This window comes from Drosophila virilis, unplaced genomic scaffold (genome assembly GCF_030788295.1).
Source record: "Drosophila virilis strain 15010-1051.87 unplaced genomic scaffold, Dvir_AGI_RSII-ME tig00001625, whole genome shotgun sequence".
In the NCBI taxonomy this organism is placed as follows: domain Eukaryota; kingdom Metazoa; phylum Arthropoda; class Insecta; order Diptera; family Drosophilidae; genus Drosophila; species Drosophila virilis.
The window spans coordinates 423,528-433,433 of NW_027212850.1; the positions used below are offsets into that span (position 1 = coordinate 423,528).

At 38.9% G+C, this 9,906-nt stretch overlaps 1 long non-coding RNA gene across 1 annotated transcript; it reads right to left on the reverse strand.

Annotated features, from left to right (window-relative positions):
* Positions 1-413: 413 nt before the first annotated feature.
* LOC138911573 (uncharacterized) lies at positions 414-4,837 on the reverse strand. Its single transcript, XR_011417316.1, has 5 exons — positions 4,677-4,837; positions 3,830-4,620; positions 2,492-3,773; positions 1,952-2,412; positions 414-1,889 (listed from the first exon to the last, which is right to left on the reverse strand). It is a non-coding gene; the product is annotated as an uncharacterized lncRNA (long non-coding RNA).
* Positions 4,838-9,906: the final 5,069 nt, after the last annotated feature.

Consider the following 9,906-nt stretch of genomic DNA (forward strand, 5'->3'; position numbering starts at 1 on the left):
TTTCTTCAGCTTCGCCCTATCCGATGCTCCTGGTAGCCCCATGTTGGACTAGCGCATCAGCAACAGTAGGCGATATGGAAGTAAACTGGCACAACTCAAATCCAGCATTTGAATGTATTTCTCTTATTCTTGATGATATGGTGATGCCGTCGCCTTCACAAACAATCACAAACAATTCACATTATCGTCCACATAGTGGCATTCAGAAATAGCTTTAGCTGCGCGAGGATCAGAATCCTGAAACAGCAGGGCATTCATGGTCTTCACATAGTGCGCGGCGCTTGGCGAGCATACTGCTCCAAACGTCATTCCGGCGATCATCGCCGTTTCGTTATAGGAATCGCTGGGCACATCTATCATGCAGTCGAATTAATATTGATAGAACATCTCTCGGATGTCTCTACAAACGCCAACGGCACCTTCCTGAAAATGGAAGAGAGCAGCCGGCAGCGACTTATAGTGTTGCGGCCCCTTGGATAATGCCGAATTAAATTAAATATCACCAACCTTTGTTGCCGCGTCGAACACCAGTCTTATCTTACCGGGCTTATTTGGTTTTTTAACTCCAAAGTGCAGAAGATACCAAAATTTATTGCTGTTGGTTAAAGCGATTTTCATGCTTCTTTAATCGTCGTACTTATCCGGAACATATTCGTCCACAATTTGCATATACGCTTGTTTAGCCCGATCGTTACGCTTCATCTTTCTCTCAATGTTGATCAATTCTTGTATGGTATATCATAGCTTCGTGGCAACTTAACATTATCACGGTTCCATAATAAACCTGTCTGGTAACGTTCTCCTATTTTCACCGTGGTGTCTTCGGTATCTTCTGTGCTCGTGCATCGTCGCTGGCTGCGACTGGTGGCGTAAGCTTCACACCAAAGTTTTCGATATCAAAATAGTCGTTTACCATCTTTTGGATTGCATCCACCTGCGACACTGTTAGGAGGCATGACTTTGATGACGTTGCCGTCGGTTGACCTCTTACCGGCCCAAAAACCACCCATCCAAGTTCGGTGGCTGCGGCATATGGTTTCTGTGGTGCAAATCTTTCTGTTTGCATTGGCAGTTCTAGATGCGCATGGTTAAGTCCAATCAGAAGTTTTGGTACCGCCCCACTGGCAATATGTGGAATAGTAGGCGTTCTTCATCCGAATCGACAAAACTTAAATTCCTTTGTTGCGTCGATTGAGCATCCACTGCCTGCGGTGCCCTTGTGTGAGGATCCGCTGGATGCGGCATGCGTACAGTATTCATCAAACTTTCACCTGCTAGCTGCGGTGCATTGTTACTCATGGCATCATGATCATGTAAAAATCGATGATGTCTCTTCCGGCATCCATTAACTTGGCATTCGTTGACCCTATTGCGTAGACTCGAGAAACAAGGCCGGTGCCTTTTAAAGAATGTCCACCACTCTTAGCGGAGAGTCGATGTTAAATTCGTTGCAGTCCCTGCGTGTTGTCCATTACAGATTGGACACTGTTTGGTGCGACCTCGGTGACGCCCTTCATTATTCTGGTCAGTGCTGGCATGCAGCACTCTACGCCTTTGCTCCTTACTATCGACGTCCACAATCGTACATACCACATTGGCGTAGTCCATTAACAATGCGCTAAAATGTACGACAGTCAGGAAAGGCCTAATCGTAGCTGCCTACCTGGCTCATTTCCACTCTCCAGCTTGATGGTAGCTTAGAGACCAAATCCTCCATCAGTGTAGGATTCGCTAAATGCTGCTCCCCGTTAGCCGATTTTAGAAAGGCGGCAAGGTTACTCACGCGTGTAGCATATGGCACGATTTTAGCTATGTTGTGCTCCTAAATTGCCTGCACCTCTCGAATACTAATTAGCTGGCTGTGTATTAGCTTTTCTAGGCGGCCATATCTGAAACATAATTATTCCATTACGTTGTTCACATTCCTGGGATGTATGAGCAGCGACTTCACCGTATCACGTGCTTCGCCTTTGAGTTCCTTCAACAATCGCTGGTTGTTCTCGAAATTCGTACAGTTGTACGCCAACGTTATTTCTGTGAACGCGCAGCAGAATATAGGCCAATCATTAGGTTGGCCTTCAAACTCGGGGAGATCTGGTAATTTTCGTGGCAGGCATACATCGTTCCTGGGAGTCGTCCATGCGAAGTTCCCAGTTGTCTGCATTGACTCCAAAATTATCGCTTGTTGGTTCTCCTGTGCCGGAGTGTAGCTGAGCGTTGACTGTGCAATGCTTGCAGACCAATATGGCGTCGAGCGGCTTAATGTTGTAGAACAGTTATCCATAACTGTAGCCCGTTCTAGTGTGTGCAACTGTGTTCTCAAAGATGGCGACATGCTCAAAATGGCACTTCCACTCAAAATTGCAGTTTCACTCAAACTTCCACTCTACGATGGCTATCCACTCAAAGCTCCTATCAAAGATGGCGGCAGGTTAGCTGTACCACTCGTGCCAGCATTACTAAACTTAACGGGATCAGTAACTGTACTCACATGTGCTTGACCAGTTTTTGATCTCTGTAACTCGTGCTTTAGCGCAGCAACTCCTTTCATCAAATCCATGACTTGCGTACTTGAAAGTTGCGTACTTGGGCTTGGCGCTCCTGTCAATATGCTGGCTTGTGCACTGGCTCCCGCGGCCATAGTGACGGCAGGTTGTACGCTTGTGCCCACATCCACGGTGCTGGGTCTTTGTAGTGCGCTAACAGGGGAAACTTGCAATTGTGATTTATTATATATTATCCGCTTCGGCTGTTATCTCCTGGCCATCGTTTAAGCATGGGCTGTTCCTAGGTGACCGGTGTGTCATCTTACGCAGCTCGGAGATAGTTTCTACTATATTTTACGCTGGCTGCGTACCAATATTGACTCTATAACTGGGAGGCCCTGCCTGTGCTGTGTGTCTATGTACACACACCGTAACTCCAAAGGTATACCACGTCTTGTCTCTAGCGCAAGTCGCCTTTGCAGTTTATTACAATAAAAACTGCCAATAAAAGATCATGTCAAGTGGCAAACGAAGGTGGAGTTGCAATTTGAACACGGCAAGGCCCCGGCCATGTTACTCCGATGTTAATAGAGACAGCTTAATGCAAAACGGGCTAGTGCAAGTGTTTTATTCTGAACTGATTACATAGGTTAGAACTTAGAAAGCCTTCGAAATCACAAATGGCGGCAACAAGCCAAATACAGTGGGCCATTACATTCAGAGGGCAAAAATGCATACTTTCAGAATATAATTAATACTAAACAATCGATAACTTAATTTGACCCGCAACAGTATATTTTTTAAAAAATTTATGTAAATTCTTGTGATATAGAGTTAATAAAAACGGAATAGCCCAAATGATTCCTATTGGAGGCGCTAAGAAAGTATCCTATATCTCATAATCATATACACATTGGCTTTCTTCGTACTTCCGCCGTTCAGTGTTTTTATTTGCCAGCATAGATAGACGTCTGACAGATAAGAAGAGCCTTCCTTTCCCTGCACTCGGTATCGGTGCTGTATTAGTGCAACGTCAAGATGATAGATAATACATCCGGAAGCCTTTTGTTCTGCCAACTGCTGCTGTGTCCAGATATCATAGCTTTGAGCTTGAAGCTCTTGCTATTATATATGCTTTACTCATTTTCAGGGCCTTTATCACCCAAACACTCTGTCAGGGGTGCAGTCAATAAAGAAAAGTCTTGGATGAATCTTCTGTACCATCCCGCCTAAAAAGTTTCGCAGCTACCTAGTGTGATCTACAGTATTGCTTTCATCTTCCTTCTCCTATAATGTACCCCAAATATAGCAGGTATTTGAAGCCGAATTTCGATTTTTGTTACCCAATAGTTAAGTCCGCTTCTTTCAGGCAATCGCTGACATTCTTCAGCAGTGATTATCAAACGTCCTGGAGATGATAAGCAACTTATCCAAGTACAAGCATAATCTCTAAGCTGCGTTGCATAGCCCAAATAGCATCATTCTGAACTGATAAAGAGGCCTGCCAGGTATGGGGAATGCTGTGTATTCGTGGTTCTTGAGCTCTATATGCCAGAAAGCATGCTTTAAATCTATGCGCTTATGCATATCTCTCTGTCTAGTATGGGCACGATGTTCTCAGCGGGTACGCATATTTTATGGTCAAATTTTTCAACTTGCGGTCATCCTGGCACAGTCGATTCTTTCCGTACTTTCTGACGTGTCTCATCGGTTGTTCCACGGAGTCTTGCTCAGCTTAACGACTCCCAGTCGGAGAATGCGCTAAACCAAATTTTCTCCCAAATGCACTCCAAGGTACAGTGCAGTCACTGCATATTCTGCTTCCCTTAATTAATTATTGTCATTATTATTAAGTTTGAGAATATTATCTTAAAAAATTAAATTGTTAATTACAGCTAAATAACTCTACTATTTTGTTATCGGAGATATTTAGTGCTGACACAAATTATCTGTGCGGGTGGTAATCAACATTGCCGACATTCATGCGCGATGGGATGAGCAGCTGTCCGAAATACAGATATCACTATGTAGCGTTTTACATAGCAGTATCGCAACGTCACATTACTTCGCAATGTTTGGCCAATACGTGTTTACACGGCGCAAACTACAAAATTCAGCACACCATGTATACATTCTATTTGAAAGCGACCAGACGTTAGAACTTTAAATTCCAAGAAATAGTTAAATTACCTGGACAGGAGATATTCAAGTGTAACTTCATCCTCAATTAGTTCGCAAAATGCCACAACGCAAAGTGTTGGCACCAGAACGACAAGTGCAGAGTCGTCAGGGCGGTCGGATCCAGTCTCTTTATATGTTTTATTTATTTATTAATGGTCGACAAAACGAGTATCTTCCTCATTATTTAATGGGTTAAACATACAATAGATAATAAAATTAAATGCTAAGAGCCTAGTTAGGAAACACAATTTTCCAATAGCATCACCGAGCAATGGAAGTGTTTTATTTGCCAGTCCGGCCAGCTGTGCCCCTTTCACAGCTAATTCTGTATAGAGTATTTACTATAATAATATTATAATTTTTCAATAACACACGAAAAGGATTGTGCATAGCGCATTCTGTTTTGCACGTAGCTAGGAATAAGGCGCGATAATATCTGGTTGATCTAACCGGAACAGAGAATTGAACACGCCCTAGCAGAAAAGGAGAATCTAACTACATCGCCAAAAATTAATTTATGTAGAAAGACATCGATAATTATCCTACTGTTGGTTAACGACGGAAGGTTAAGAAGAAGAAGCATGGTGGAGTAGGATGACAACCGAAGGTTATGGTCCCAATTTAATCCTCGTAAGGCAAAAAGCAGAAATTGCTTCTGAACAGTTTCAATACTGCGGAGACCAAATACAAGAACTATATTCAAGGATAGGGCGAACAAGAGAGCTGTACAGAAGTTTCGGTATGAAAAGATCGTTAAACTCTTATGACCATCTTTTAATGAATACACCTTTTGACTCATTAACGATCGTATCTATATTAAGATTGAAAAAGAGTTAAGAATCAGAAAGAACGCCAAGATCCTTAACTGTTTGTATACGTTGCAAAGGGGAATTGTTGATTATATGAAAATATACTGTGTAGTACGATTAAATGTCATAAACCTATACTTTGAACAATTCAGATGCAATTGATTGGCCGAACACTAACGTTGCATAGCGTTCTAGACGAGAAGGGTGTAGAGGACTAGTGTATAATAGAATAAGCTTCACAACGTCCGCATTGATGAGTACACGGGTATGTGATATCACAGAAGGGAGATCATTTATGAAAAGAGTAGAGAGTAAAGGTCCAAGACGTGAACGTGAACCAGTTTAGAGGTAGTCAGCCTAAGCACTTCTCTTTGGGTCCTACCTTTTAAGTAAGAATTAATCCAAAGCAAAAGAAACGGAGGGAAACGGTGCACAAAGTTAAACGCCTTAATGAAGTCAATGTAAATGACATCAGTTTGCATTTGCGATATTGGGGGGGATATTTCACACCAACGACATAAAACAGTAGTCATTAGTTTGTGCCCGGCTTACGCTCACGAAATGCGTCTATGCAAACCTCAGAGTGGGATGTTACGGACAGCATTATATGGAAACAAAACAAAAACCAGAACAAAACATTATGCTGTATTTTGATAGCAAGTTAATAATTTAAAAAAAACAAATTGAAATTGTAAAAAAAATTGTAACCGATTCTCCCATTTATCGAGGTCCTACTCACCGATGGTTCATCTTAAATATAGCTAGTTATATATATTTAAGTAAGTTATAGCATCTGTCCACTAATGGGTTGTCGGTAATATTTGAGTGGAAAAAGTACCGCTTCTTTAAATAAACAGCTGATCGAGTTGCTTTAATTTACATAAGCGCCCCAAACTTTTTCTTCCAGAACTCAAATGTGGTTTAATAAAGATCCCTCAGGCACCGACTTTTTGTTTCGTGGGACATTTGACAGTGTTGTTTTTGCAGTATATATAAGCAGCACACATATATCCCATGCAATTGGGCTTAAGAGGCAACGCAGTTCACAACAATAAATAGATTTATGGAAAAGGCTTCCATAAGAAACATTACTGCGTTTTATTATAGTTAAAAATATTTAATAAATAAATGTGCCTAGGGCCAAAGTTGGATGTTATCAGATTACCAAGGGAAAACTACCCTTTTATAGAAATTTAATTTGGGACGGAAATGAAGATTTGATTTTGACAAAGATCCATTTAAAGATACTTTCGATATAATTTCTAATGGGAATGCTAGCGTTATTAAGTTTCTTTCTACGACACTAGGACAGTCAACATATTTTAAACTATTAATGCTACTAGAAATGTAGTCCAATGAACTTTTTTTAAAAACCATACATAAGTTAAAGAATTGCTTGTTTCTAGATGGACAGCGCCGGCTAGCTCATTGGTTTTTCTGGGTGTAGTCCCATCCCTGGCCCGCAGTCCGTACAATCGATAACAATAAATCTACACGTCTGTAACAAAACAGACACAACACTATCGCAAATCGAACAATGAATCGATAACATTAAGCAATCGGAACTTCTAACAAATGAAAAACATGAACAGAATTTTTAAATTTAAATTTTTTTACAGAACACATTTTTTTACAACATTTTTATGGACAACAAAAGAAAAAAAACATAGATAGGGAGAGATATAAACACCAGGTAATTTTTGCACCAATGACGAGCAAGTAAACTCTGAAATAAACACGTGCTTACATATGTGTTACAAAAGAAATAAGTTATGCTTGTCAAAAGCGCTTATGATACTTTGCCTTTTCCAAATAGTTGAAACACGTATTCATTGTTGTTATCTAGATCCTTAAAAATAAGTTTGAATTAAATCGAACACCACTGAAAACTTCGCCCAAAAATCTTTGAACCACATTTCTACCGAAGCAGTTTAGATTTTGCGAAAAATGTGAAACACGTCTTAAATGATTATTCATATAGATCGCTGAAAATGAATTTGAGCGCGAAACGTCAACCACCAAACCCCCATTTCCACCAAGAAAGAATAAATTTATGGAATAGAGTAAAAGACCCCTCAAATAAAATTAAACAAAGAACTTAGAAATTGAGTGTGGGGCCGATCGGATGGTAACCAAAAAAGTTAAATACAAAGTTTTTTTCGCCTGCACGCTTGCAGCTGGAACTTCCTAAAACCCCGTTTTAACGTTCACCTTCCTTTGGGGTGACCTGGTGGCCTCTCTGGTCCAAGAGCATCTTGGACGGCCTGAAGTCTTGATCGTGGATCCTCTAGTTGCCGAAACTGCTGACAGTTTCTTGTATTTATTAGCTTGTCTTTTATTTGTTTGTTCCGTGTCGCATGTAGGTTTCAGTTTTTTGACTGCGGCCGCGAAAGGCACAAATGTGTGAACAGACAATGAAAATGCTGTGGATCCAGGTGCATGCTAGGCATTCCGATCGTTATTTGCATGTCATCTAAAATTTTGATAAAAAGGTCACTTGCATTTTTTGCATATCAAAGTGCAAACGAGCGACAAGTGCTTTCTTTTTGTTTTATTCAAGCCCACCGCGATGAGCGCACATCCACACAACACAAACATGTGTATGTTTGTAAATCTCGGGGCTTGGTGGGAGGCTATGCAGGGAGAAAGAGATACACACAAGTGCGCAATTAGCAAAAAGTGAGAGCGAGGCGCACTCTGCACATTCATAAGCACGTATGTATGCATTTGGGCTGTACGGTTTAAAACGGCATACATATATTAAGAAAAAGCATCAGTCGCAGCGTGGTCGTGCAATTTCTCGTGTTTCGATAAAAAGGCCGTTTGGAATGTCTATGCATCGTGGTTAGTGTTTTTTTTTTTTTTTTTTGCGAGCTGAATGAGTTTTATTAGATTTCCATTAATTGGAACCATTTAAAAAAATATAATAACATAGAAATTGTGAGGTGTAACGATATGTGTAATAATGTTTTATAATTTTAACCCCATATCGTTTTTAAGAAACGGCTTGGGTTGCGCATACTCCATAAATAATATTGGAGAATTGAAAAAATGGTTCAGAAACACCGCAATAATGTTTCATTTTCCAAAAGTTAATTATAAAGTGGGTGATGCCATTATCTATTTTTTGAAAACTTGCCATCTACATATTTTAATGGACCATGTATGGCAGAAAATAACGAAGCTGTCAATAATCTAACTGTGCTACCCATTGCTGAAAAAGTTTATTTAAACTAAAATATTTAGAAATAGAAATGATAGAGAAGTATCACAATATAAGAGAAATTTCGGTATATCAAATATTTATTTGACTCCAAAAATGCTAAGCCTAATTTAAAATAAGGCATACAAACAAAAAAAAATGATTCGGAAACTGAAAAACGATTCAATAATATGTCTAACAAACGAAAATTTACCAAGTACACGGATAGTTGAACAAATCGCTAAATAAAATACTTAAAGTAGGAATGTTAAAAAATAATTTTTCTGAAATTTTAAAAATCTGTTATGCCCACTCTCCCCATTAATTTAAACTTAGACGGACATTCTTTTCCTTCAATATGCGCGAAAAACAAGTTGCGTTTTCTTAAAATTAATAACAAATAATCTTATTTCCTATTTCATTTATCTTCACAGGATATTTCTAAACTTCTATTAATGATTTCGTGTAAATTGACAATTCCTGCACTTTAACAGGTGCATTAAATTATTTGCGTATTTTCTTATTGTCATGGACCATGGCTAATAATTTTTAAAACTTAAATTTTTTTTAGATATTTTTCATATCTTCCAACTTCACTTCAATAGGTGCGTATAGGCTTCGCATCATATTATAATTATAATAACATATTAATTTTTAAAATTTTAATTTCTTTTAAAGAACACATTTTTTCGTCGGGAGCTTCCGACTAGGGGATACCCTGAGCCCTCTTCTTCCAACATCAATTGCATATATATATTCTATTTTAGAAGCTATATGTCAAGTTTGGTGACTCTAGCTCTTATTATTTACCAAAATTTTACATTAATTTCTAATTTCACGCCTATGCAGGAATCCGCTGCTTGAAAAAAATACTAAGCACTGATAAGCATTACACAAACAAATGTGGTTAGAAAATTAAAAAAAAAAAAAATTAATTCTCAACCGAAATGTGATCCAACCACATTCTATAACAACTAATATTTTCATTTCTCCGGAGCTGGGTATCTATATACTCAGCTGCAATAAAACATTAGTGAAATGATAAATTTTTTAAGGAAAAAATATCTTTTATAAAATTATCACCTAAAATTCTATTTTTGATTTTCAAAGAAGAAAATATTTTTGTTTCTTTACGTAATCCCACAATTAAAAATTAGGAAAAATAAACATTTTCAATAGAAACCCTTACTTTGTCTTTGATGAACGTAAAAAAAAAAATATTTTTCTC